Source organism: Mastomys coucha, unplaced genomic scaffold (genome assembly GCF_008632895.1).
Source record: "Mastomys coucha isolate ucsf_1 unplaced genomic scaffold, UCSF_Mcou_1 pScaffold14, whole genome shotgun sequence".
Taxonomy (NCBI): domain Eukaryota; kingdom Metazoa; phylum Chordata; class Mammalia; order Rodentia; family Muridae; genus Mastomys; species Mastomys coucha.
The window spans coordinates 70,161,933-70,189,162 of record NW_022196896.1 but is presented as its reverse complement, the minus strand read 5'-3'; the positions used below and the strand labels follow the sequence as shown (position 1 = coordinate 70,189,162).

General features: G+C 39.4%; 1 long non-coding RNA gene across 1 annotated transcript in view; it reads right to left on the bottom strand.

Moving 5' to 3' along the window:
* Positions 1-1,510: 1,510 nt before the first annotated feature.
* The window catches only part of LOC116088358, an 82,508-nt gene continuing 56,788 nt past the window's right edge, over positions 1,511-27,230 (bottom strand). Inside the window, exons 3-4 of the long non-coding RNA XR_004117867.1 lie at positions 9,636-9,751; positions 1,511-1,644 (exon numbers count right to left, since the gene is read on the bottom strand). This is a non-coding gene — a long non-coding RNA (uncharacterized LOC116088358). The remainder of the gene's footprint in view (positions 1,645-9,635; positions 9,752-27,230) is intronic.

Genomic DNA, 27,230 nt, shown 5'->3' with positions numbered 1-27,230 from the left:
CTGTATTTGTAAGGCTCTGATAGAGCCTCTCAGGAGACAGCCATATCAGGCTCCTGTTGGCAAACACTTCCCAGCATCCACAATAGCATCTGGGTTTGGTGACTATATATGGGATGGATCCCCAGGTGGAGCAGTCTCTGAATGGCTTTTCCTTCAGTGTCTGCTCCACATTTTGTCTCCATATTTCCTCCTGTGAGTATTCTGTTCCCTCTTCTAAGAAGTACTGAAGCATCCACACTTTGGTCTTCCTTCTTCTTGAGCTTCATATGGTCTGTGAATTGTATCTTGGGTATTCCAAACTTTTGGGCTAATATCCACTTATCAGTGAGTGCATACCACGTGTGTTCTTTTGTGATTTGGGTTACCTCACTCAGGATATTTTCAAGTTCCATCCATTTGCCTGCAAATTACATGAAATCATTGTTTTTAATAGCTGAGGAGTATTCCATTATGTAAATGTATCACATTTTTCTGTATCCATTCCTCTGCTGAGGGACATCTGGGTTGTTTCCAGCTTCTGGCTATTATAAATAAGACTGCTATGAACATAGTAGAGCATGTGCCCTTATTACATGTTAGAGCATCTTCTGGGTATATGCCCAGGAGTGATATAGTTGGGTCCTCAGGAAGTACTGTGTCCAATTTTCTAAGGAACCACCAGACTGATTTCCAGAGTGGTAGTACCAGCTTGCAATCCCATATCTTAAATATCTGCTCCATTATGTCAGTCTTAGACCAGAGCTGCCTTAAGCAAACATACACTCTTTGCTAGTTTCAGTGCACCTCTAATAATTTGTCATCATGATCAAAGAACAATTTCTACCTAGAAAACTCAACTTGGTAGAAGTTCGAACCACAAGGCAACTAGAGTCCTCACCCCGCCTCCTAGCAGTGAGATTGCGTGTAAACATGTCAAACTAGGTGACTGCCATTAGGTATTGTGGATCAGTTCAACACCAAGCAAACACTGACCTTGAGGATTCTTTTTCGACTTGTATTGCTATGCTTGTTACTGATCTGAATGTTTACTGCACTGGATGGCAGTCATTCTAGGTTTGAGGTGAGATAAGGCATGTAATGGGCAATATGTTGAGTATTCACCTCCTTAAGGACCCTCAAAACCCCTTCCAGTTACAAACATCAGGGCAGCAGCTAACAACTATCTAGAATCATCCTCTCTTGAAATTGCCCTTGATCGGAGAAAGCCGCTTACCTCAGGTGACACCTTTCCTGAGGACATCCCATATCAATGACTGGGAGATAGTGGAAGCTCTGACTTGCTCTCACTGTCCAGTGCAATTTCGAAGTAACCTATTCTAGCTCCAGAGTTCTTGGGGTTATCTGAAACTGAGTTGAGAGGTGCCACAGCCCAGCTGGTCTCTGTGTCTCAGCTTGCTCCACTGTCCTCCGCTTTGCACTGGGCGTACCCCCAGGTCCTTCTTTTCAACCTTCTGCTCCATAACAATCTCTGTGTCTCCTGGGAATACAGTTTGAGACCACTCACCATAGTGTAAGAAAATAAAGTGTCTTTGATGTCCCATGAGCACATGAGTATCCTGAAGAGGCTTGTTTTCACATAAGGCCCAGGGGAACTGCAGGCTAGCAGGGTCTCGATGGATGTTGCCAAAGCAGTCTCCATTGTATCTGGGACAGAGGAGAAAGGTCCTGTTATATGCCTCTGAAGGTGTAAGGGTAAAGTGGGCCATCTAGCAGTTTTGATGGGAAACACAGAGCAGCATTCTCAGAGAAACTCATTTAAAGATGGGGAAAACCAAAACAAAACAAAACACACATTCTCAATGTTGCAATTCAACCTTGCAATTCTTAATGTGGAAGCAATGTTTTATATGCTGGGTATTTTATCATAACTCTTTATTATAGTGGATCTGGCCTAATGCTGCTTGTACACTAATGTTAATTTGGGTCCCCTAAAATGGTTTACACCAGAGAATCCTCAGGTAAGATCCCGAGGGACCCTGCCCCCAGTTAATTCTAATTGGTAAATAAAGATGCCAGCAGCCAACAGTTGGGAGAAGAGACCTGGATGAGGTTTAGGTTTCCCGGGCTTGGGACCAAGAGGAAGGAGCAACCAGGCCTTGAAGAATGTGCAAGAGGAAGAGGAGAAAGGAGGGAGAGACAGGAGTGGTCACAGGACAGAGAAGCAAGAAGAGTCATCATGGCCTCAGGGCCAACAGAACATGGCACAGAGGGTTGCCTAGACGAAGCATAGTAAGTAATAACTTGGGTTATCAATGGGGGGTAGATGCTTACAGCATGGAGGGTAGGCAGTTGCCCAGCTATTATGCTGCATGAGGCATACTTAAATATGTGTGTGTCTTTCATCCCGTCCGGGAATATAAATGCTCAAAAGTGGGAAGGAACCCCATGCCCGGCTTTATTAATTGTCTATAGCAACACTTCATATCTTTTCTTGAAGCGCCTTGAGAAGAGAATTTTTCTTTTTTTCCAAGTATCTTTTATATGAATCAGCTTGCTAACATCCAAAAGGTAGAGAATGAATTTTGCCCCTGCATAGAGCATCATTAAACATAGGTACATACAGGCCAGTAGACTGAGGTTGTATTTAGGGTGTTTTAGAGGGAAGATAGGAGAAAAACTGCTCCTATTAATTGGAAATGTGTGTATCTATCACGAGAAGACAGAAACATCTTATCTTAAAGGGTTAAATGTGGGCATTCAAGATAGATGTGTTACTATCTGGGTTAGGTTCATACCTGCTGGGGGGCTTTTCATACGGTCACTGCTTTTGTAGAAGGTAAGCAGCTAGTTCAGGGATGTAATCTTGGAGGACTCAACTAGGTCCAGATCTAGGTCTTCCCTTTGCCAGCTTTGTAGTAACAAGCAAGTCACTTGCCTTTGAGACACTCAAATTACTCTGTAAAGTCAGGATGGAAACAATAGAACCCAATCTCCAGGTTTGTTCCTAGAAGTTCACACAAACCACCTGCTGGGAAGAGCAGCCTGCCTATGATCAACCTTCTACAATTGCTATTGTTACTTAAGTGTGTTTCTTCTGGAAACCACAGCACAAGCAACCTATGTTTGAGGTGGTTTGTATCCTCAAAAAACCAGATTCAAGTAGTTCAGATTCTGTTCCTCCCACTTGACAATGCTTCTTGGATGGCCATGAGCCAAGCAAAGTAGGAAGCATTTTGACATATTTGCTACTTCCCAGTAGCAGTATACTTGGATGTTTCTGCAATTTCTAGCTATCATAGTTTTAGGTTATTTTTATATTTCTCATTTTATTCCCCCGTGCCTGTAAAATGGATGTGGAACACTGAATTATTTGGGTCCATATAAACTGCTCACTATAGCAATTAAGTTATGTGACATCCAATATGCCTGTCACCTGGGGGTTAGAAGGATTATTATCTGAGGGAAGAGTCACCACAGTAACCATTGCCTTGTAGTGCTCCTTAGGTGAGGGGTGGAGGGAGAATGCGACACCTTGGCTTCCGTGTTGACTGATCAGTCTGTCCCTCTGAGCTTCATTCAAGCAGTAACATCAAGCAGTAACATAAGTCTTGGTTTGCAGACAGACACAGATTACGTGCTCTTTGCTCTGCTGTGGCTGAGAAGAAGGTATCAAACCTGGGGTCCACGTGGTTGGAACCAGGACGCAGGAACGGAGGCCTGTTGCTACTTCTCGTGCTGAAGGTGGACCTGAGAGTCAGATTGATCGGCAAAGCCAGGGTCTGGATCCTCTCAGGCACTCATGCTAGGGGACTAAATGTGGGAAGGCATTAGCAAAACTGGACTGGAAACATTCATGAGGTATAAGGTGAAACCATCCATCATGGGCTCCCTCTAGCCCAGGCGTCTCTCTGAAGCAGGTTTCTAGTGCTGTACACCAGTCCTCACTCCATGGGGATTAACAAAGAAATATAAAAATAAGACATTTATTTGAGTTCTCGTAGTAAAATCATATTTCGAGTAAAGTTTTAGAAGGGTTGCTGGTTCCAGATACTCTATATATTTGTTCTCTGAAGTGGTTAAAAATGCTAACCAAATCATTACAATTTAGCACAAAGTATCCTTTCAATGTTTGGATGGTTTACTACACTTGGTGGGTTTTATTTATACCTTATTATTCAAATTTATTAACAGTAACATTGAGAAATGAGTGACCTTGTGGAGATCTGAGACCTGTGTCTACAAAAAGAAATTATTGCAGGCTGTGGGTAAAACAATCTTTAGAGCCACAGCTAAGGAGAACGGAAGACATTATAGGTGAGGAGTATTTGCCTTTAATCTTTTCTCAACTTACATCACAGTGAAGAGCGGTCCCCTAAGTTAGGTAGCAGCCAGGTGAAACCCAATACAGGCATGGCTGTGTTTAGTAGTGGCCTCCCTTCATTGTTCCTACAATAAAGTCTGTCCTTGTGATGCTCACAGTGCCTGAGACCTAATATTACCACCATGCTATCCCCTGTTTCTATTCAAGAGTCACACTAAATGCTGAATTATACTTGCTTAAATTTTCAAAAAAAAAAAAAAAAAACAGATTTAAACCACCGTGCTCCCACCCGAACTGCCCCCCTCCAACTCTCTTGGTTTTGTTTGAAGTCACGATGAATCAAGACAACCTGCTGGAAACTTGTATCCCGGAATCGAAGTATCTCAAAAGACTAATCCAGTTCTGATTTTGTTTTTGTTTTGTTTTGTTTTTTAAGCTATGAAGCCACAGCCCTGTTTACATTCCAGTGAAGCATTTTAGCAATTTATAGCTAATTTGCCAATGGCCATGCAGCTGTAGGCTGTGCAGTTTGAAAACAAAACGAAATATACCTTGCCCTTCATGTTTACATAGGCTCTGAAAGCCTGGTGTAGTGTAGAGCAGGATGCGAGCCCCCAGAGTCATTAGGAAGGTCCACCAGAGCGCCAGCCTCTGAGGGTGGAGGCATGTTTGCATTATAACCCAACACATCATTAAGGACACAATTGTTATTTAATGTGGCACAATCATCTTTCTACCCTTCGTGAAATGCACTTAAGTAATTACCTTCTTAGCTCATTGCCTTTGTGAGCTGCCTGCTTAGAAAGGGTTATATCTAAGGAAATATTAAAAAAAAAAAAAACCTGCCTCACACAATTGCCCCCTTTAAGCTGGATTGGTGTATTAACATATTCAAGATGAAGAACATTTCCCCTACTGCCCTAAAACAGTGAAGGAACCCCAAGATAAACCAATGCTTTAGAGCATTGGCTGGGTTTTCAAGAGGCTAAGAACGTGTTAGCCAAAGGCTCTTCTGCTTCAGCTCTCCAACAATAAATAAATAAGTAAATAAATAAATAAATAAATAAAATCCTATACCTGCATGGTGCTGGGCTCTGTAGCTTCAGCTAGATATCTGTTTAAGCCAATCAATTTCTTTTATCAATGTCAAAATACTATTTTGAAACTTGTCCTGACTTCCTCTTTTGAAGGCCAGAACAAATTTGTGCCGAGAATAGACTTTTACAGACCCAGATAGCTCACTAAGCCGCCACAGTGTCTCCTAACTGCTGTAGTTTTGAGGACTAGCTTTGATTTGTCCAGATATTAAGATGGAAGAGTTAAAGAATACACAGAACTTATTTTCAGAGCTCATTTAAATGTCTTTCAAGAAGATTTTTTTTTTTTTTTTAATGACGTGTCCGGAATGAGTCTGCATGCAGAGATTTTGAATCATTTAAGGAGAGCAGAGCCCAGGCATAGAATTGAAATCACTTGAAAACGCACATCTGCATTTTCAACTTTAGGCTCCCTCTCAAAACACACCGTGCAATTGTGTTTACTATAAATACAGAGAGGTAAGTCTGAAACACCTTTATCTTATTTGGCCGCTCCGTGTCTGAGCCTCTTTGTTTGAACAGAAATGTCAGCTGTATTTTACTTTATTATATAAAAAAGTTTCGGAATTTAATTAAGGGTCAAGTACCAGCAGTAGATAAATGCAACAGCTAAAGAGTATTTCTGATCACTCTGAAGTCTGCAATCATGAAAATTATTATCATTGAGTAAAACTGGTCTCAATGGCGGCTGGGAGATGGATTCTGTGTTACTCAGCCGTCATTTACATAATAATGGGTTCCAGTTCTCATCAGCACCTTTTGTTTGTACAGTGCTTACTGCTACAGTAAATTGTCAAAATGTCATCCCTCTCCAATCAGCCAGAAAATATCAACAGTAAACAAGGCACAGGAAGAAATTCTCTGATTTGAAGTGTAGCGTCGGAAGAGAAGAGCTCAAGTCTCCGGATCGCTTGAAACATGTTATTGTGGTATCCCCATAATACAGCCGCCCAGCAAATGAAAACCACTTCTTTCTCCTGCCACCTCCACCCAACCCCTTTAATGAAGAAATATCACTCTGCCACTGAGGTCACTGGAACCCCAGGACCATTTCTGGGCATGCGTGGATTCATGTACCGACTTGTCAATACCACAGTCCCCTCTTACTGGGATTGGCCTTGCCCATTTCTCGTGGGCTATGGCAGATGCAAGGGGGCTTGGATCTTTCGAGTTTTCTTTTGTATACCCAATTTTGACTTATGGCCAGTGTGATTGCAGAGAAGGAAGGAGCTGGGTATGACTTTGGCCCGGGACCTGGGTGCCATCAAATGGAGCAGACTTAGAAAGGCTCCCATCAATGGCCCAAGGGGAACCTCTCTTGTCTCAGCTATAAAGCAAAGAATCAAGCTGGAAATTTGCCTCAGGTGGCAATGGACCTGATATCATCCACCCTCTGTATTTCTAGTTGGATGTTATTGCACTCAGAGGCCAGGGAACAAAATTGGAGCCACAAATTTGGGACATGGCATTCCGGTGTCTGGTTGCAGAATTAATAGTATTTTTTTTCATCAACATATTTTTCTGTTCCCGAGTGAATCCTCTGAAAAATCAGGAGAGGATGAGGGTGAATTAGTACAGCAAATGCCTTCTAACCATTATAGTTACCAAGTATGTTAAAATTAAAGACTTCACATTGTGTTTGAAATAAAAATGAATATCGTGGCACCCTGCCAAGAGTTCCAGAAACCACTCTTGTGTGGAATTGAAACATTTGGCTCATATAATACTTAATTTATTTTTATGAAATGACACGTTATATAAATGTATGTTTAAAATAGAGAGGCACAACATTTTTTTTTCAGTAAATTTCTTTGTATTCTGACTTATACAGCTACACATAGTTATGGCATAACTAAACAGAATAGCAACAACAACAACAACAACAACAACAACAACACCCAGTAAGTTTTCCCAAAATGTCTCTTTTTAAGCAATGTACCCTCTCAAATATTTCAAAACACAGCCTTGTAGTGAGGTTGCTTGAGGCAAGGCTCTGGGGCAAAAACAAAAACAAAAACAAAAACAAAAAACAAAAAAAACAAAAAAAACAGAAACAAACAAACAAACAAACAAACAAACAAACAAAAACCCAAGAGTTTTAGAATCTATTGAAATGAAGTGCTGACATCAGGAGTATTCTGCATTGCTTTCCTTTTCTTGCAATGTACTTTATTTTGCTTGGCTACCTTTAATTTTCCTCCTCTCCCTCACTTCTCTTTGCAAATCCAACATTGTCCAAACCTTTTCGCTTAAGAAGCTTGGCTGATCTTAAGCGTTGCAATGCTGTGAGGATGTGTCTGTGATGGGGGGGGGGGTGCTGCGTTTGTGACGGGATGGGGGGGGGGGACGAGAAGCCAGGCAGTGCAAAGAAATAGGGCTGATCAGCAGTAATTACCCTGACCCCTCATGCAGTACACGGAATTAACTCCTAGGACTTGGGGCCGAATGAAGAAGTTGATGTCTCTCGCCGTGAATGCATCAGTGGCTGAAGCCATTCCCAGTTTAAACAGGGATGGGAATTTACTATACACTTTTTTCTTTGGGTTGGGGAATGTCAAGCAGTGTGCAGAAAATAAGAAAGTAATTCAGGATGCCACAGCAACAGCCATGTGTATTTCTATTAAGGTTTTTACTTTTTGATTCCGTAGCCTTCCCCGTATTACGTAAATACAAGTGGAGGGCTCTGGCAACTGTTGTCTGGAAAAACAGGAGTTCATTGTCTTAAAGAGGAGGTTAGTGTGTCACTAACAGTAGTGAAGGTATTCCATGACTGGCTTATAGCTAGGGAAGTGCTGGGAAAAAACTCACAGCAGAGGGGAACAGTGCTCAAAAGGCAAGTAGTTAGCAGCTGCCACCATGACCTTTAACTGCATCCATGGTAACTGGGCTAAAGATGGAGTTCCATTTTATTATTCTCACACCCACAATGTTAAGCTTGTGAATCCCATTGCAATTTAATGGCTGAAATCAGAAGGCAGATCTGTGTTCATTGGACCAGTGCCGATACCCTCTTAGCTAATGAGCGCAATAAACATTTTCATCCCAGGAAGGCAGTGCGTGTGGAAATATCATGACATACAGAAATGTATACCCAAACACAAAGAAATGTCCAGTGAAGCTGGTCTTTCATATGGATTTGCATATTCCAACATTTAAAGCTAACCGTCTTTTTTTTTTTTTTAAGTAAAAGAATTAAAAAAAAGAAAAGAACAAGACTGTTATACTATTAAAATCTGGGGCACACCACAAAGCTTATTGTGGATGAGCAGTCTGAAGCATTAAGAATTGGGAGCCAATGACTGTGGCTTCCCATCCTATTGTTTTTCTTAGTGAATCGTATTATTTATTACTCTATACGTCCTTTGCCATGGCTCTCAAGTGCTGTTGTAATCCTGTGAAAAACAGTGTGGAAGCAGGACGCACTTTTTTGGGTACCAATGAAGATGCTTTATTGAGAATTTGCCTTTCAGTGATGTATAGTTTACAGTTTCTCAAGAATTAACCACAATTGTTCCCTATCATTGTCATGCTGCTGGGCGTCAGGGCATGTGTAGAACGTGTGTCATTTTTTTTTCTTTAAGTCCCAGATGATGGTTCTCATTAACTAGTACTAACTACTACCCCTGGTGACAATTTAAATGAGTCCACTCAGATTTAAGTTTAGAGTGAGCTGGGGACAGAATCTGAGCACTTCTGTTCACTGAGAGCCAAACTTGAGAGATTTAACCTCTCATCAACCTGTCATACAAGTTTCTAATTGTAATTCGTTGGCTCTCACATTCCCAATGATTCTTTTTGAGAGACTTACCACGTTAAGCTCACTAAGCATCCATGGGTAGCTTGTATCAGAAGGCTGCTGAGTGTCCTTGAAGCCCATCAGTTTTGTCCTAGGACTCAACCTCACAAGAGTACTCTTCCAAACTGACACAGGATGCACTCCGAGAAATTTCCACACTTTCCTCTGCTTTATCTCAGTAAGGCACCCAATGACTTTATTTTGGTTCAATTGCTTCCTGAGCAGATATGGGGAGTAACACATTTCCTTATTTATGAGCAATGTATGTTTCCCTCCTGGAAAAGCTCCAACTGGTTTGCAAGCAGAATCTGCCTGTCCTCAAGACTACAAAGGTCAGAGACAAAGTACTTTGGATGCTTCTTATCTTTTAAAACAATGCCATTTTTCTATCATTTCTATCAGAGAGTTTGGGAAGGGTTCAAAGAGAGGGGAAAAAGATGAGACAAAAGAATTGAGAACTCTCAGAACTGAATAATCTCACCTGTTTATTTGACTTCTGAAAGGGCAGGATGCACCTCCATCAGTTAATAAAAGATGTTCCATCAATTTAGACAATTATGCCAAAGATTAAGACTGTCATGAAGCTGTTGAGATCTCCTAGGTGACATTAAAAAATAATACGCTTTAGATCACATCATATATTAAATGACAACTGCCAATTTTTAAAAGACTACTCAAAAATCTTTCCTGAATGACAATTTTGAAGTTTGAAACACTTTGTTCTTAACAGTCAAATTCATTGATGTGAAACTGCTGCTTCTTGACTCAGGAAATGTGGCTAATAAGAGCTGTTCTGTTTATTGGCGTGAAAGTGGATTGTAGGATACCGTGTTTACAGCCGCCCCACATCTTTGCTTAATTAAAACACACATAGGAAATGTTTTGCTAGCACATTGCTTGCTTTGAAATAGCTAAATATGACTTACATTTAAATATTTACCATCCCCTTGACTTGGCTTTGCTTTATTAGATTCAGATTAGATTATATCCAGAACAATTGCATGTTCTATCTTTAGTCTAGGAAAAATTTATCACAGCCACCACAGGGAAGATCCTTAGGGCTTATGATAACCTGGCCAGCCCCAGCCCTGTGGAGGTCCAGAGGTCGTAGGTAAGTGCACCTATCATTCATAACTCCTGTTTCCTTAGCATGCACAATTGTGTCTGCTTGTCTTGTAGACTGCTATGCAAGCATCTACAGCCACGGGGTGGCTGACAGGCAGCACCGCAGAGCCAGAGAAATGTGATGTCATTAGTCACCTTTGTACAAATTCGCTATAAATTTCAGACCCAGGAGGGCTGATGCTGGCTGGACTCTCAGTGGAACCTCACCTCAATGAAAATCCTTTGTTTATTATTTAGCCCACCTGGGAAGTCCCCGCTATCACTTGATTACACCGGAAGACCGCCAGCCTAAATCCCAGATATCAACGCTGAGAACTGGATATCTAAGAAATGAGTTAGATGCCACCAACTAGAGTCTGCAGACTCTGTCATTTCTAGGGAATCTTGCTTTGGTCACTCACCCCAAATTTGCATTATCATAGTGCTAGGGCTTCCTGTGTACTCTTATAGGGTATACATTATCTCCTCAGTTGTATAGAGGCAACTGGGATTGGCCGAGTTCATGAGGTTAGGATCTAGATGATGACTCTAATGGCTTTGTAAGAACTGGAAACTGGAAGCCCAGAGGTAGGTACTTGTTTTGGTTTTCTGTATGATCTGCTCGGCCATGCTAAGACATGGCAATGAAAGCCCTCGTTAGATGCCAGACAGATACTATCACCGTGTTCTTGAGTTTCCCAGCTTCCAGAACTGTGAGTTAGATAAACTCTCGTACTTTATAAATTAGCCAGTTATGTATATTTTCATGTGGTGGCAATAGAAAAACAACAAAGTCGGCTTCCCAAACCTGCTTTCTGCGTATCACTCCATGGTACTCTCTAGTTCCGGTCCTGTCTTCTTGATTGGACCCTCTATACTGTCAGACACAGCACCAAAGGCTTCTGGATCATTTGTCATGGGTGTAAAATGTTCTTTGTCACTTTCTACTTTTCAAGACCTGGCACCTTCCATAGTATCCTTCCCTTGTGTAGAAGTGGAATCCTCATCATTGTCTTCAGCAACATAATGTTCTTTTATCATCAGGAACCCTGGGGGGTTATGCAGATTTTCTCTGAGATTATTTTCTGATGTTCTGTTAAAGAACTGAGATCTTCATGAGTTTGATTCTTTCGAGGTGTGAGATGGAGCATTCAGGGAAATTAACCTCCTTGGAGGGTGTCTTCAAACCTACAGTTCCACTGATTTATCCTTTAATGCTCATCACAAACCAACAACAATAGGTCTGTGAGTGAAGCTTTCTTGTGTGTGCTCACCATGAACAAGGCACTCATGAATGCCTATGAATGATACCTGTGTTCACTTAGCATTTACCTCCACAGTCTACACTAGAGTGTCAATCAAAAGTATATCCATTGACTTACTTGACACATTTCAAAGAAAAAAATCATCTTGCAGGAAGTCACCAACAGAAAGGGGACCAAAGATCAAGCAGTCTTTTTAGGTCAGAGAATGTTTATTTACACACACCCATCTCCCTGTTTTTTTTTTTTTCCTATCTTCTCAGAGGGCAAAGTGGGTGATAAAGGCATTTAATACATCAAACATTTTTTGATTTTGAGATTAGCTTAAAATTAGCATGTAATTTTGTGTTTGTTTTTATAAAGTTGAAACTTATTATTATTTTATTATTTGCATGATGCGTTTTGAGGGCACATGTGCCTCTGTGTGCATGTGGGAGGCAGGTGATACCTTTGTGGAGCCAGGACTTTCCTTATGCCTTTGGCTCATCAGGACTGTCCAGTAGACATCTTCTTGGTCTACATTAGACTCCACCCCCCTCTTTTTGAGTGTGTCTAAAAGTTAATTTATGTGCATGTGAGTGTGTCTGCTTGTCAGTATATGCACAAAAATGCATGTGGGTACTGCCAGAGGAGAAAGGGGTGTTGGATCCCAAAGTGGGTGGTACGAACAGGACACAGGACCTCTGCAAGGGTGGTAAGTGCTCTTAATCACTTAACCATCTATACCAATCTCATTTAAAAGCACGGGGTTTAAGTTTATATTGGACTTTTTTGGTGTCTCTATGTTCAAGAGTCTGGGTTATGTGAGGATTAAGAAAAATTACAGTTCCAGCCAGACCTCTTTCCCAGAACGAAGTTAGAGAGACAACTCTGGATTCCCAAGCATCTTCGTAGTGACTCAGTGAGCTCTGACTGAAGAATAAGACCCTCCTTACAGAATGCTTGTAGGAGAAAGGCTGGTAAACAGAGAAAGGCAATTTTCTAAACACACCAGTTCTCAGATGCTGGTGGAGAAATGAAAGCAACACGTTTGAGACATGGCAAATGATAAGCTAACAGGAGAGAGCAGAGAAAGCACAAAGACTAATGAGAAGAAACAAAAGACAGTCGAGAGTCACGGAATCGCTTTACCAGGCTAAGTCAATAACATCCAGGAACTGAGCAAACACACAAACTGTAGGACCCTGATCTTGGGGGTAATAAATAAGGCAATTTGCATGCACAGGTAGTTCAAGATGGAATTGTATGGGAAGCAAACCAAACAATAATTCAAAATGAAAAAAACCACCCCACCCTCAAATAAAAACACAACTCTCCTTATCAAGCTGCAGAGAGCACCCACAGTTCCAGGCAATCTAAGAATGCCACTACAGCAGATGTTCAGTTTAAGATACAAAAATCCCCATCCATGAAGAGTAGATATGTGTGTCTGCAAGAACGATGACACCCCTGGAATGCTGTGTTAAGTACCAGGCACATTCCTGGTGTCGCCTCTACTCGTTCCACATTGGAAGGTCAAGAGGATAAGCTAAGTCAAAGAAAAGAGTACTAGACTATCCTGGCCTGTCTACGACAGTTCTCAGTAATCGAAACACCCCATAATACTATTTAGAACAGGTTTAATATAATGAAGCTCAAAGTTGTGTTTTGTTCTTCTCTCTGACATATCTGGAGCTATTATGACTAAGGGATTCTCTAAGTATATAATGCTAATGAACGCTTTTGTTTGTTTTCGCCTTAGCTGGGAAGTAAGCGGATGAGTCACGTGAGTCAGATTGTTCCATGCTTCACAGAAACATACAGACAGGGGAAGCACATCAGATTAGGTTCGTTCTAGAACCAGACAAAGGCAGACAATTTGTGTTGACACCTTAATTAGGACATGCTTTCAGCTGGCCAGTCTTTCCGAATGACGGTAATTGTTTGTGCTCAGGGATGCTCTGGTGTCCTTGCTCAGTTTTCCTTGTGATTCCAAAGATAGCTTAAGATGCCGTATTTGGTGAGGTCAAAGGAAAAAGGAAGTTCTGATTTATTTTTGTGCAATTGAGATATAAATAATTAAAACCAGAGTTTGATTCACCCCCCCGTGTCTGTGTGTGTGTGTGTGTGTGTGTGTGTGTATGATTATGAACTAGTGTGTGGATAAGCTGGGCAGCACCAGGTGTTGTTCCTCAGAAATAGTATTTTGAGACAAGATCTCTTACAGAGCTCTGGGGCTCATGTTCAGGTTTGCTAGCCAATGAACCCCCAAATCCTCCCCAGGCCTCTAACCCTAGGGTGACAAGCACACGCAGTCTTTCTTGAGTTCTGGTGTGGGTGCTAGAGGTCAACTCAGGTCCTTTATGCTTGAAAGACAAGCACTTTCATGAGCTATTTCTCCAGCTACTTGTCGATTTCTATCATTTCTATAATTTCTCTGAATATGTTATACTAGAATTCTGTATTTACATATGAGATCTTGGAATCCAACTATATAAATTCCATGAATTTGAATTTCAAGAAAATATAGTTTGGGGGTAAGTCCCTATCTAGCTTTGTACAAAATGGATTGACAGGGAATGTCTGGTATCTTCATGTTTTTCCCCATGGCCTCAGTCTCACCATGAGCCTGCACAGCTTTCCTTGAAGGAGAATCTGACACAAAATCCAAGAAATGAGCTCACTATGCTTAGTGTCTAAGCGGATATTGACTCAGAAGCCATGATCCGTCCCAGCTTGGCAGGAAGTTACAGAGAGTTGGTACCACTCTTTACTTTGTGGCAGGGTGTAAAGAAAGTCCTTGAAATGCTTTCAGTTCCCTAGGTTTTCTCTTGAGCCAAAGTGCTACCTTATATACACAATGCTACGCCACCTTGTATGTACATCCACCATACAAATAAGTTAAAATTTAGGTGAGTCTTTTTTCCCTTTATTTGGGGGACATGTCATTGTACTACCTCTGTGAGGAAGTGTTCAGTCTATTAATAAATCAATTTTTCTCATTTTGCATTTTTGTCATAGTTTTTATTCCTAAAAACACAAATGTCATATATGTGTGTATATATGTATATGTGAGTATGTGTATATGTGTGTGTATGTATATGTGTGTGTATGTGTGTATGTGTGTGTGTATACATGTATATGTGTATGTGGGTATGAATATGTGTGTATGTGTGTGTATGTGTGTATATGTATATGTGTGAGTATGTGTATATACATGTATGTGTGTGTATGTGTGTGTATGCATATGTGTATGTGTGTGTATGTGTGTGTATTCGTGTGTATGTATATGTATATACATGAATGTTTGTATGCGAGAGTGTGTGTATATATGTGAGTATGTGCATGTATGTGTATGTATGTGTGAGAGTATGTGTATGTATATGTGTGTATCTGTGTGTATATGTGTTTCTGTGTGTATATATGAGTGTGTTAATGTGCTTGTATGTGTGTGCATGTGTGCATTTAAAGATGTTTAAATACTGTTTTGGTTTCATAATGTCTCTGATCTCTCTATTTTCATGTTTTATAAAATACACTAATATTGATTATTTTGTCAATAATGACACCTGCTGTTTCAACATCCCTGTTTTTGTTTGCTTTCCTCTGTGCTATGGAGCACACTGGACACTAGTCATGTGTGTCAGCCTGAAATCAAATACTTTAAATTAAATATAATGAAGATTTCAGTTCTTTAATAGCACCCATCATACTTCAAGTACGCAATGGTTAGTAGGTACTTATATAAGAGAACGAATGAAAAGCTGCACAACCTTTTGCTTCTAGAAAGTTCTGGGCTTGTGATTTGAAATGTGGGCCAATTTCACATTTCAATTACATCATCAAGTTAATTTCCCCCTTCATGAGGAAATAGATTTATTTCTGTGAAATAAGGTTTAGGCATCTTTGTAGTAACAGAATATCTGAGAACAGGTGAGTTACAAAGAAAAGAAGTTCTTCAATTTATGGTTCCAAAGGTCAAAAAGCAGGAACCAGAGTCCCCTCACCTGCTGCTGTGGGCCTCCTGTGGCTCAAATCATATGGAGAAAAGGAAGAGGAAGTGGCTGTGTACAGACAGGCTGGACACTCAAGGGGACCTCCCATCATTTTTGCCTAAATCAGTGCTGTTTCAGAAAGGCAGTCTTAATGATCTTACCTCTTACGGCCTCACCTGATCCCGCCTCTCACTGCTTCGTGATTGAGATTAAATCTCAAGGTGAATTCCAGCTGGAGCATTCAAAAACTGCAGACACCACCACATTTCTGTGACTACTGCAGCGAACTCTCTAACCCATAGATTCAACCAATGAAAGCAGAATATTCAAGAGCAGGAAACATTCATACCCAATACAGTCATTATTCCCTAAACGTTACAGTAGAACAAAGTGTTGATTGACAACACATTTACTTTGTGTTTTACAATACAAGGGATGTATAAAAGATTTAAATTATAGAGAAGGACATACATGGGCTACAAGGAAATGCTCTGCCACTTATAGAAGACACTGGAAGGCTGACTGTACCAGAGTAAGCAGTCTTATTGATTTTCAATATTGCTAATGTGGTGGTTTGAATATGCTTGGCCCAGGGAGTGGCATTATTAGGAGGCTGTGACCTTTTTGGAGTAGGTGTGTCAAGGTAGGCTTGGGCTCTGAGACACTCCTCCTAGCTGTCTGGAAGCTAATATGCTCCTAGTTTCCTTTTGATGAAGATGTAGAACTCTGAGCTCCTCCTGCACCATGCCTGCCTGGATACTGTCATGTTTTCACCTTGATGATAATGGACTGACCCTCTGAACTTGTAGCCAGCCACAATTAAATGTTGTTTTTTTATAAGAGTTGTCTTGGTCACTGTGTCTGTCCACAGCAGTAAAACCTTAACTAAGACAGATAACTCTAGGTTTTGTTTCTGATTTTGTGATTACATCAATTGTTGTTCATCTCAAGATTTACTGGTGCTTGGGATGCTTAGAAAAGATAGAATTTGAAGTCGAGAACAATTTGAATCTCACAGAAATCTCGCTGGCTGTAATACAAAGCTTTTGAATATGTAGTACAGGTCCTGGTTACTGGAAATCGTGAATTGGCATGGTAGGATTGACTGTCCTATGGGCATAACAATGATAAAATATGACTTAATTTATGAACAATGGACACACAGCCATAGTTGGAGTTGGAGTAACCTCTAAGAAACAGAAAGAAAAGATTTTAGGGAGTGTGGTATATCCAGAGAAGACCAATCAAGGAAATAAGACTTAAAGGGTTTGGGGAATATTGACCAGGACACTCCCTAAAATGGATTTGTTGGTAGAAAGTCATACATAGCCTAATGAACTTGAAGTGTCAGGATACTCTCCTGGAGGCTGAACAAGCAGCCAGAAATCGGGTTATAAATTATGAAATGATGCAGCTTCAAGAAGAGAGAGCTCTAAAACATAACAAAACTTCTCAAGTCCTTTGACTCCCTTTAAACAGCAGATAGCAGGAGACCATTGGAAACATAGAATTAAAATAAAAAACTCTACCATGACTCTTGCCACCACAGCTACTACTACTATCACCACCACCATCACTTCCAACAGCGACAATAACAAAACACTCTAAGTGGAAGCTGAACGAATTCAACAGACTTTGTAGGTGTTGGCTTATTACCCAGATACAGATGTTAGTTTGATTAATCAAATTGACTTTTTAATACCACAAAAATGAGCCTTAAAAGTTAGTAGAATAAGCAAACTGAAGAACAGAGGGGAAAAAGTTCAGAAAAATAGAGACTTAGAGGTCTGTAGAACAATATCAAGTATTCTAAGAATTTCAAAATTGTAGATAGACTTCCGGCTCTCTACCATGTTGCTTTTATTTCTAAAATCAGATTGAAACAAACACATGAAATGTGCTATAAAACAAGAAAATATAATCCACATCAAGAAAGATACCGTCATTCAAACCAAATCTTGGGAACATTATGGTAAATGAATTTTTAATGTTATTGTACTGGTTGGTTTTGTGTGTCAACTTGACTTGAGTTAAAGTCATCAGAGAGGAAGGAGCTGCAGTTGAGGAAATGCTTCCACGAGATCCAACTGTAAGGTATTTTCTCAATTAGTGATCAATGGGGGAGGGCACAGCTGACACAGCTGATTGTGGGTAGTACTCTCCCAAGGCTGGTAGGCCTGGGTTATATAAGAAAGCAGGCTGGGCAAGCCAGTAAGCAGCACCCCTCCATTGCCTATGTATCAGCTCCTGACTCCTGGATTCAGCCCTGCTAGAGATCATGGCCTGATTTCCTTCAATGATGGACTATGGTCTGGAAGCATAAGTCAAATAAACCCTTTCCTTCAATTTGCTTTGTGGTTATGGTGTTCCCTCAAAGCAACAGAAACCCTAACTTAGGCAGTTACAAGTAAATTTGTTCAAAGATACATGGAAATGTATACACAATGGATAAATGTATAGACTCACAGCAGAAATCAGAAAAAATCCAGAATTATGTCACATGAAAACTAATAGGATAGTTTTAGTAGCCCGTATGGCTAGTGGAAAAGTTAGTAGATTTGAAATCTTTCAATGGAAAGCAAGCTGAAGATTAGAGAAAAACAATTCAGTAAAATTGTCCCAGTGATGTCAGCACACGCAGTGAGTTGGGCCCTCCTGTATCAGTTAGTAACCAAGACAATGCACTGAAAGTTAGACCCATGGGCAATCTGAGGACAAGCTTCCTCCACTGAGCTTCTTCTTAGGTGACTTTCCTTTGCCTCAAGTTGACAAAACCCAATTAGCACAATGACATTGAACCAACTGGCATTAACATGTTACAATGTAACACTGGAGAATGCAGGGTATTAAAATGCAGGTAGAGTGAACATCAAAGCAAACTGCCATTAACATGTTACAGTGTAACACCTGAGCTTACACAGGGTATTAAAAGGTAGGTAGAGCAACCATCAAAGTTGCTATCCTAGAGAGGTTTCAATTGTGATAAAACAATGGCCGAATGGAACTTAGGGGAGAAAAAGGGTTATTAGGTTAACACTTCATAGGAACCTAGGCAGGGATTCAAGGCAAGAACCTGGAGTAGAAACTGATTCAGGGACCATGAAGGAATGCTGCTTGTTAGCTTTCTCTTCATGGCTTGGTCTCTTTGTTCTCTTGTACAACCCAGGAGCACCTTCGGAGGTGGTACTTCCGATAGTAGGCTAAGCCCTCCCACGTTAATAACTCACCAAGAAAATGGCCACATATATGCCCACAAGATAATCTGAAGGAAGTAGCTCTACAGTCGAGGTTCTCTCTTCCCAAACTAGAAGTGACTCTACTTTGTAACAGTCCAACTAAAGCTAATCAGCACAACTGCTTATGTGCTAGATTGTAAAAATGTTTCGAATGTCCACATTTGTCCTTCAATATGACATATACCAGGAGTAGTCCTTCAACTAGGGGTAGATGCCTTAAGATTCTTCCCTTTCTGTGTTAGCATGTCTACTGACAGTATTACTGTTCTGGTCTTTCTGGCCACTATTTCTAAGAGATGCAGTCTCACATAAGACTTCCTGGCATTCTGGTCTTTATAATCTTTCCACTCCTCCTCTGTAATGGTCCCTGAATCTTAGGTCCAGGAGCAATGTTGAACCTATATCTCTTCAGCCTGGGCTCCCTTGATCCATTCAATTCTTCACTGTGTCCAGTTGTGGTTTTCTGTAGTGGTTTCCTATTACTGTAAAGTCAAACTTCTTTGATAAGATGTGAGAACTACATTTATCTAGGAGTATCTGGATATGTTTAGATTGTAAAAAGGAATTATGCTGGTCTAGTAAACTATACAAAACATTAGGAAAGAAATTCATTGTAATTGTCCATTAATTTTTACCTGAGTTTGAAGAGGGATAAATACTTTAGAAATCCTTTTATGGAGCCAATATCACCTCATTATTAAGGCTCAGCAAGGACTGCAGATGCTACAGGGCAATATCCTAGATGAACACAGGTATAAATATCCCCAATAAAACACTACTCAATGCTACTCTAAAAGCATTGCTACTCATTGCCAATTGTGATTTATTTCCTGACTACAGCAAAGAATCAATATTTTCAGACAACAAATATATTACAAAGCATTGACAGAACTGGTATAAAACATAAGATCAGGAGTCTGGAGAGATGGCTCAGTGATTTAATAGCACTGACTGCTGTTCCAGAGGCCCTGAGTTCAATTCCCAGCAACCACATGGTGGCTCACCACCATCTGTAATGAGCTCTGATGCTCTGTTGTGACACATTGTTGTCCATGGAGATAGAGCACTCATACATAAGATAAAAACACAACAAATAAACAAAAACCCCATAAGATCATTTTATAAGATGCAGGAAAAAATGTGTCAAAATTCAACATCCCTTTACAATTAAAATAAATTCTCAGATTAGGAAATTGAATATAGACAGAAAATACTTGAACACAATAAAAGCTGTGGCAGGAAGCCCACAGCTAACATTGTATTTGATGATGAAAAAATCCAGCTTCCTCTAATATTTGGAGCAAGGTAAGGTTGGGCACCTCATCCTCTCTAGTAATCACAGCATTGGCAGTCCTAGCCATAGTAATACTGTAAGCAAAATGAAGGAAAGAAACCCGAGTAGGAATAGAAGTAAAAGACAGCTGTTATTCATATATAGAATCTAAAAGAAGTGTGTACAGGAAAGGATAATTTTGGAAGAAAGAATGTCTGAATGTGTAGTTAATGTGAGTCAGGCCAATGATTTTCTGAGAATAAACAAACCATCAGAAATAGTATTCTCGGGTAATTAAAAATAATAGGAAGATGCTATAAAAGCAAATGCGTGTTGTGTTTAGAAGTAGAAGAAGAAAAAGTTGTACAATAGGACCATTAGCAAAGCTAACTTCCAACATGCCAATACCTCTGAGGAATGTCAGGGGAAACCTGCTCACTGCATACAGGATCAGCGTCTAGAAAATGAGTTTATTTTTATTATTTTATTTTAGTATGAGAAATATTTATTTATTTATTTATTTATTTATTTATTTATTTATTATTATAAATGAGTACACAGAAGAGGGTATCAGATTTCATTATGGGTGGTTGTGAGCCACCCTGTGGTTGCTGGGATTTGAACTTGCGACTTTCAGAAGAGCAGTCAGAGCTCTTACCCGCTGAGCCATCTCACCAGTCTGAGAAATAATTTTTAATGCTCAATATTAAGATAAAAGGATTGTACATCATCTTTATATTTTAGTTTATAAAACACCTATGATATGTACTTTTATTTTTTTATTAGATATTTCTTTATTTACATTTCAAATGTTCTCTCTTTTCCCTTTTCTCCTCTGGAAAAACCTACTATTCCCTCCTCCCTCCTATTCCCTCCTCCTTCCTATTCCCTCCTCCTTCCTATTCCCTCCCCCCTCCCCCGCTCACCAACCCATCTCCCACTTCCTGGCCCTGGCATTCCAGGGACAACGAGTTTATAAGACACAACTCTTTTGTTTGTAATAATTAGATCCATCCAGAATTATTGAAAATAAAAAATAGAGTTAGATCTAGTGAATTCCAAAGGTTGGTGTAAAAATATTTAGTGCTGGATAAATTGTTTCTATGCTTAAAATGTCATTATTGTGGTGATGTCATTGTGGCTAAAAGGGGAAATTATATAATTTTAATTCATACTATCCATGTGAACATTCATATTTATTTATTTTCTGAGCATTGGAGAATGGAACCTGGGAACTTGCAAATGCCAGGAAAGTGATCAATCTCTGATCCACATATATGTGATTTTTAGAACACAGAACAACTGCAAACTTGAAGGAGAGAGAGTGGTGTATATAAGCCACACAACCTCCCCACACTTACCCTGGACACTAAAATTTTTATCAATATTTTCTCCTCTCATTCCTGCTATTTCAAGGTTATATTTCTGAGTCAAGAGGAGTAAATTTCTTTCTAACTACATTTTTTTAATTGTTTGTTATCATTTGTCTATTCTGGCTTCTAGATAAAATGGAGAGACTGAGAGGAAGCATATCCTAAGCAATTAAAAATGAGCCAAATGTGTAAAGTGGTGGAAAAGAGGAGAATTAATGTTAGATTGTAATTGGCCACTGAACGTATTGTCCTTTGCCTGATGAAGGTCTACCTTCCCACATTCAAAACCTCAGATATGGTGATATCTGTGCCCTCCAAGCACATGAACCCTCAAAGGGAAACAATCAATTATTTTCATATTCCTGTGATGACAGAAACCAAAATCCAGTGTAGGTTTGAAAGTATTCTCATTTTAAGATCTGGAGTGTGAGTTTGACTTAAAAATTCCTTCATATATAAGTAGCTGTCACTTTCAAACAAGATCACCACAGAAAATACGCCATATACAAATACAAACTGGATACATGTTCATCATAGCTCAAAGATAAGAATGTAATTTTCCTTTAGCCAGAGGAGCACATATAGGCTTCTTCAAGTTAGGAAGAGCAGGGGTTTGTGTTTGCCCTTTTATGTGCTGCTGTACTAGAATATACTAGACAGAGGGATTTATAAGCATGGAGATTTATTTGTACTGTTTTGGATGCTGGGATATTCAAGATTAAGGAACCCATATCTGGAGGGGGACACATATAAAAGGATGCATCGGCTGTGGCCTCTCACTGGAGAAGGCAAGAGGGCCAAGGGTGTTCACAAAAAAGCATGGACTCTAAAGCACAGGGTCACGCCTACCTATCATGTGCTTGTGTGCATAGGTATGAACATGTGAGCATGTGTGTGTACGTGCATGTATGTGCATGCCTGTGAGTGTGCATGTGTGTGCGCCTGTGTGTTTGTGTGGATGCATGTGTATATGGGTATGTCTGTGCATGCATGAGAGCATCTCATGTTCATGAGAGAGTGTTCAATATCTAATGCATGCACGCATGTATGTGTATGTGTGCATGTGTGTTCATATGCATGCATGTGTGTGTGCATGTTATGTGTGTGCATGCATGAGAGCATACTTGTGTGTATGCCAGTGCATATATATGTGTGTGTGTATGCATGCATGCAAATGTGAAGGCTAGAGGTTAATGTTTGGAATAATGCTCTATTGCTCTCTACTTTGTTTTTCTGAGACAATGTTTTTCAGTGAACCTAAAGTTTAACAGTTCAGCAAGGCTGGCTGATCAGGAAGCCCTTTCATGTGCTTCTTTCTCTAACCCCTGCTAAGTGTAGGGGTTACAAAGATGCATCACCAAGCTTGCTCTATTTATATGTGGATCCTAACTCCAATCCTTATGCTTGCCCAGGTGTTGCCCAACAATTGAGCTGTCTCCCTGACCTAAGTCCCTTTTGCAATCAGGGCATTAATTCATCCTGAGCTAGGTACTGTAGCCTTCCCTCCCAAAGCTGTTGCTCTGGAGTTGGGTTTTCAGCACTCGCTGTTTTGGCTGGAGGCACACATGAAACTTAGCGCTGTTGCATATATTTTATCCTGTCGGGTACTGGAATTTACAAAGTGGATTGCAGTGGAATGTTTCTAGTTCTCCTGTGAATCTATTTAAATAGAAGAATGGTAGCTGGCTAGTGGAATTCTGGTCTCTACTATCCTTGTCTTTCACACTGATGTTTTAAATATTTGCTGTGGATTTGTATTCAGTTCTATTTTGTGCCGATTTCGACTTCCTCAAATCCCCTCTAGATCCTCCCAGAAGGACCACAGCTACTGTTCGTGAGGATGGCAGTACCTGGAGCCAATGCAGACACCATTTATCCATCCGCAGGCACTGCAGGGGCCAGTGGCCAGACCACCACTTCCCAGTCCCGGGTAAAAATATTTTCTTTACCATGACAACCCTAGACCAAGAGTAGAAAACCCAAACACAGCTAGCTTTCCACACTGTCATTTCATTTGAAATATATTAATACGAAGCACAAAGGTGTTTTTGATTGTGTCATTTTCAATTACTGTACATTTCATGTAGAAAAACACAGGCTGTAACATGGCTTGTCACACCTCTAAAATTCTTAAAAGATACATCTTTATGATTCCTTATAGTTAATGACACGTTTGGTTAACAACAATTAAATGCCATTCATTACAGCATCTGATTTGTACATAGTTTTTTGAGGAAGAGGAAGAAATTTACATTTGCTTGGAACAAATGAAGCAGTATAAATATTTAGTATAAAATAAGAGTGTGTGCATGTGATTCAAATGCTTTGAGTTTAGGATTACTGGAAAATTAATATATTTTTAAAAATCCTGAACTCAATAAAATGCTCTGTGGGATACTGTAGGTAGCAAATGAACATTTGCATTTTGACCTTGTGGTCAATCTTCTGAATTTACTGGCTATTTGAATGTTTGTGTTTTTTCAAGGTAGCCTTCTGGGACTAACCAATTTTTTAAAATTCAGAAACTGTGGCATCTATAAATAACATTGTAGCACCACATAAGGTGAGAGAAAGCAGTACTCCACAGAGTAAGCAATGAAGGATTCAGAATAAAAAGAGGTTTAAATGGTAGTTTAGTTTCAATAGTAAAATTAAAAGGAAGATCAAACCACAGAAGAGAAACAAATAGATGTTGCTCTGATAGCTGGATTTGTAAGAAAAGCAACTATAGATTTTTTTTTTATTATTGGTTTTTTTGAGACAAGGTTTCTCTGTATAGCCCTGGCTGTCCTGGAACTCACTCTGTAAACCAGGCTGGCCTCGAACTCAGAAATCCGCCTGCCTCTGCCTCCCAAGTGCTGAGATTAAAGGCATGTGCCACCACTGGCTGGCCAACTATAGATTTCATAAAATATTACTACTGGGCTACATAATCAGCATGATTTGGTCAGTATCTAAAAGTCATTAGGAAGTGCAAGAGGCATCAAACGCACACAGTATCCAGTGTGTGCTGCAGTTGGTCTCCCCTGGAATCTCCACGCAGATCATTCTGTATAACTTAATTAGTGAAGTTAAAATTAAGATGAGCCTCCAGTGTGTTTAGGTGAAACAATTTCTGTGAGAGGACACTTCATTAAAACATTTAATAATGCAGCAACCTCTGCTTCTCAAACAGCTCACTGAAAGAAAAAAATATTTTTTTGCCAATTAATAAAGTGATTCAATCTAGAATATTTGTTTTGGAAAATTGCAGATACCTCTGCTGCAGTTGTGTGCTCAGGAAAGGTCTGGCTGTGTGATGTTTTGTGGTGCTGTGACAGGGTTAGTGATCACACCATTTATTGAGCACCTATCGTGTACCACACACTATTCTAAACTCTTGGGAAATACCAGTGAAAGGGATAAAATACTTATTGAGCACCTACTGTGTAACCACACACCATTCTAAGCTCTTTGGAAACACCAGTGAATGGGATAAAGTATGAATCACCATGACTCTCTGTTTTGAGTCAGATAATAAACAAAGATGTAATATGTTTACATTAACCATCAACACAATCAAGTCCAGAACTCTCTTTATCTAGAAAGAAAACTCTTCAGTCCTTGTCACCGTAGTCTTACTGTTCCTCTGGTCCTAGACAGTTATTTAACTCTTCTTGATAATTTTTATCTATCCTAGATATTACATTAAAACAAAACTGTACAATCCATGGCTTCTATAACAGGCTTTTCATGGAATATTTTTTTAAAATTGATTTAAGTTTTATTTCATTATGATGAGAAAAGATACATGATTTCACTTTATCTGAATTTGTTAACATTTAAAAGCATATTTTAAGTAAATAGAATTAAATCACATACTTGTTTCCCTTTTGTACCCCAATTCCTCCCTTCAACACCTACAATACCTTTTTTGTCATATTCTTTAAAATTTATAAAATATAATAATAATAAAAATGAGTATTATAAAAGTTGTTTCATATAAAACAACAATCAATTTAACAGTCTTATGTAGATGCTTGTCTACAGCAATACTGAAAATACATACGTTTTTCTCAATATAGATTTTAAATAACTCCAAACATATTTTAAAATAATACATCACTACTAGTATTTTTTTAAATGAACATAAATATATAAAGTCTTTCTGTTTGTTTGTTTGTTTCTTTGTATTTAATAGAGTTTAAAATCTTGGCTCTTACTGTGGTACAAGCCCAAAATAAAAACAAGTTTTAGACATTGGGCTTCATTGTAATAAGGCTGTACTTCAATGACCCTCACATCACCAAAGGATTTTACCTGCATTGTGGCTAAGCTGAGAGTTGACAGTTCTGCTGTGCCAAGGAATGAATTGTAGGCATGAGTTTTGGATACAGACTTCCTGCTATGGTCAAAGCTATTTGACTTGAGTGAGTGTCTTTATTCTCAGTCCACAGAGAACAGGTTACATTCATTTAAGAAATGGTGTGTGTATTAAGATGGCCTATCCATAAAGTCATTCACCAACGTTTCATTGAACAATGGTTCTGCTTAGAGGGTGGCACAGACATTAGGTGCAGGTAAAAATCTGGTTCATTGGCTGTGATAATTTGGAAAAGCATTCATCTCAGAGAAAGAGTAATTTATAAAGTCCTCTTCTTCAAACTTGATACAAGAGCTTCAAATGTCAAGCAAAGCATTCAGTCTCACTCTTTGTTGTTCTCTTACAAGCCACCTCCCAAGTTAAATGTCTATGATTCTTTTGGCTGTATAAATACTTTTGAAATATGTAAGCTGTTCTGAAAACCATAGTATAGTGTAAAAACATGAAATAAACAATATTACTAATAGAGAGGCTGAGATAGGAGAAGCATGATTTCAAGACCATTATGTGGAACCCAGCAAGACATGTACAAACAAGCTGAAAGTGTATATGGATTGTGCAATATTGGACCTATTTCTCCAATTACCAAATTAGAGAGACTACTGCATGACAGTCAACAAATTTCTAAATCCTCATATTTTTGGATTTCAATCAAAGGATATATTGGTAATATTAATTTTCATATTAAGATATTAAGAAAAATAATTGTTACTTTCTGTTGTTTTCGTTGTAAGAGGTGGACTTAGGTTTGTGTGAGTTTGTTGAAAGATTACTTTCTTGCTTCTTCTAGGGTGTAGTTTTGCTCCTAATGTTGGTGTTTTCAATCTATTATCCTTTGTAGGGCTGGATTTGTGGAAAGATGTTGTATACATTTGGTTTTGTCATGGAATCCCTCAGTTTCTCCATCTATGGTAATTGAGAGTTTTGCTGTGTATACTAGCTTGGGCTGGCATTTATGTTCTCTTAGGGTCTGTATGACATCTGCCCAGGATCTTCTAGCTTTCATAGTCTCTGGTGAGAAGTCTGGTGTAATTCTGATAGGCCTGCCTTTATATGTTACTTGACCTTTTCCCCTTACTGCTTTTAAAATTCTTTCTTTGTTTAGTGCATTTGGTGTTTTGGTTATTATGTGACAGGAGGAATTTCTTTTCTGGTCTAGTCTATTTGGAGTTCTGTAGGCTTCTTGTATGTTCATGGGCATCTCTTTCTTTAGATTAGGGACGTTTTCTTCTATAATTTTGGTGAAGATATTTACTGGCCCATTACATTGGGAGTCTTCACTCTCTTCTATACCTATTATCCTTAGGTTTGGTCTTCTCATTGTATCCTGGATTTCCTGGATGTTTTGGGTTAGGAGATTTTTGCTTTTTGCATTTTCTTTGACTGTTGTGTCAATGTTTTCTAAGGTGTCTTCTGCTGCTGAGATTCTCTCTTCTATCTCTTGTATTCTGTTGGTGATGCTTGCATCTATGACTCTTGATTTTTTTTCTA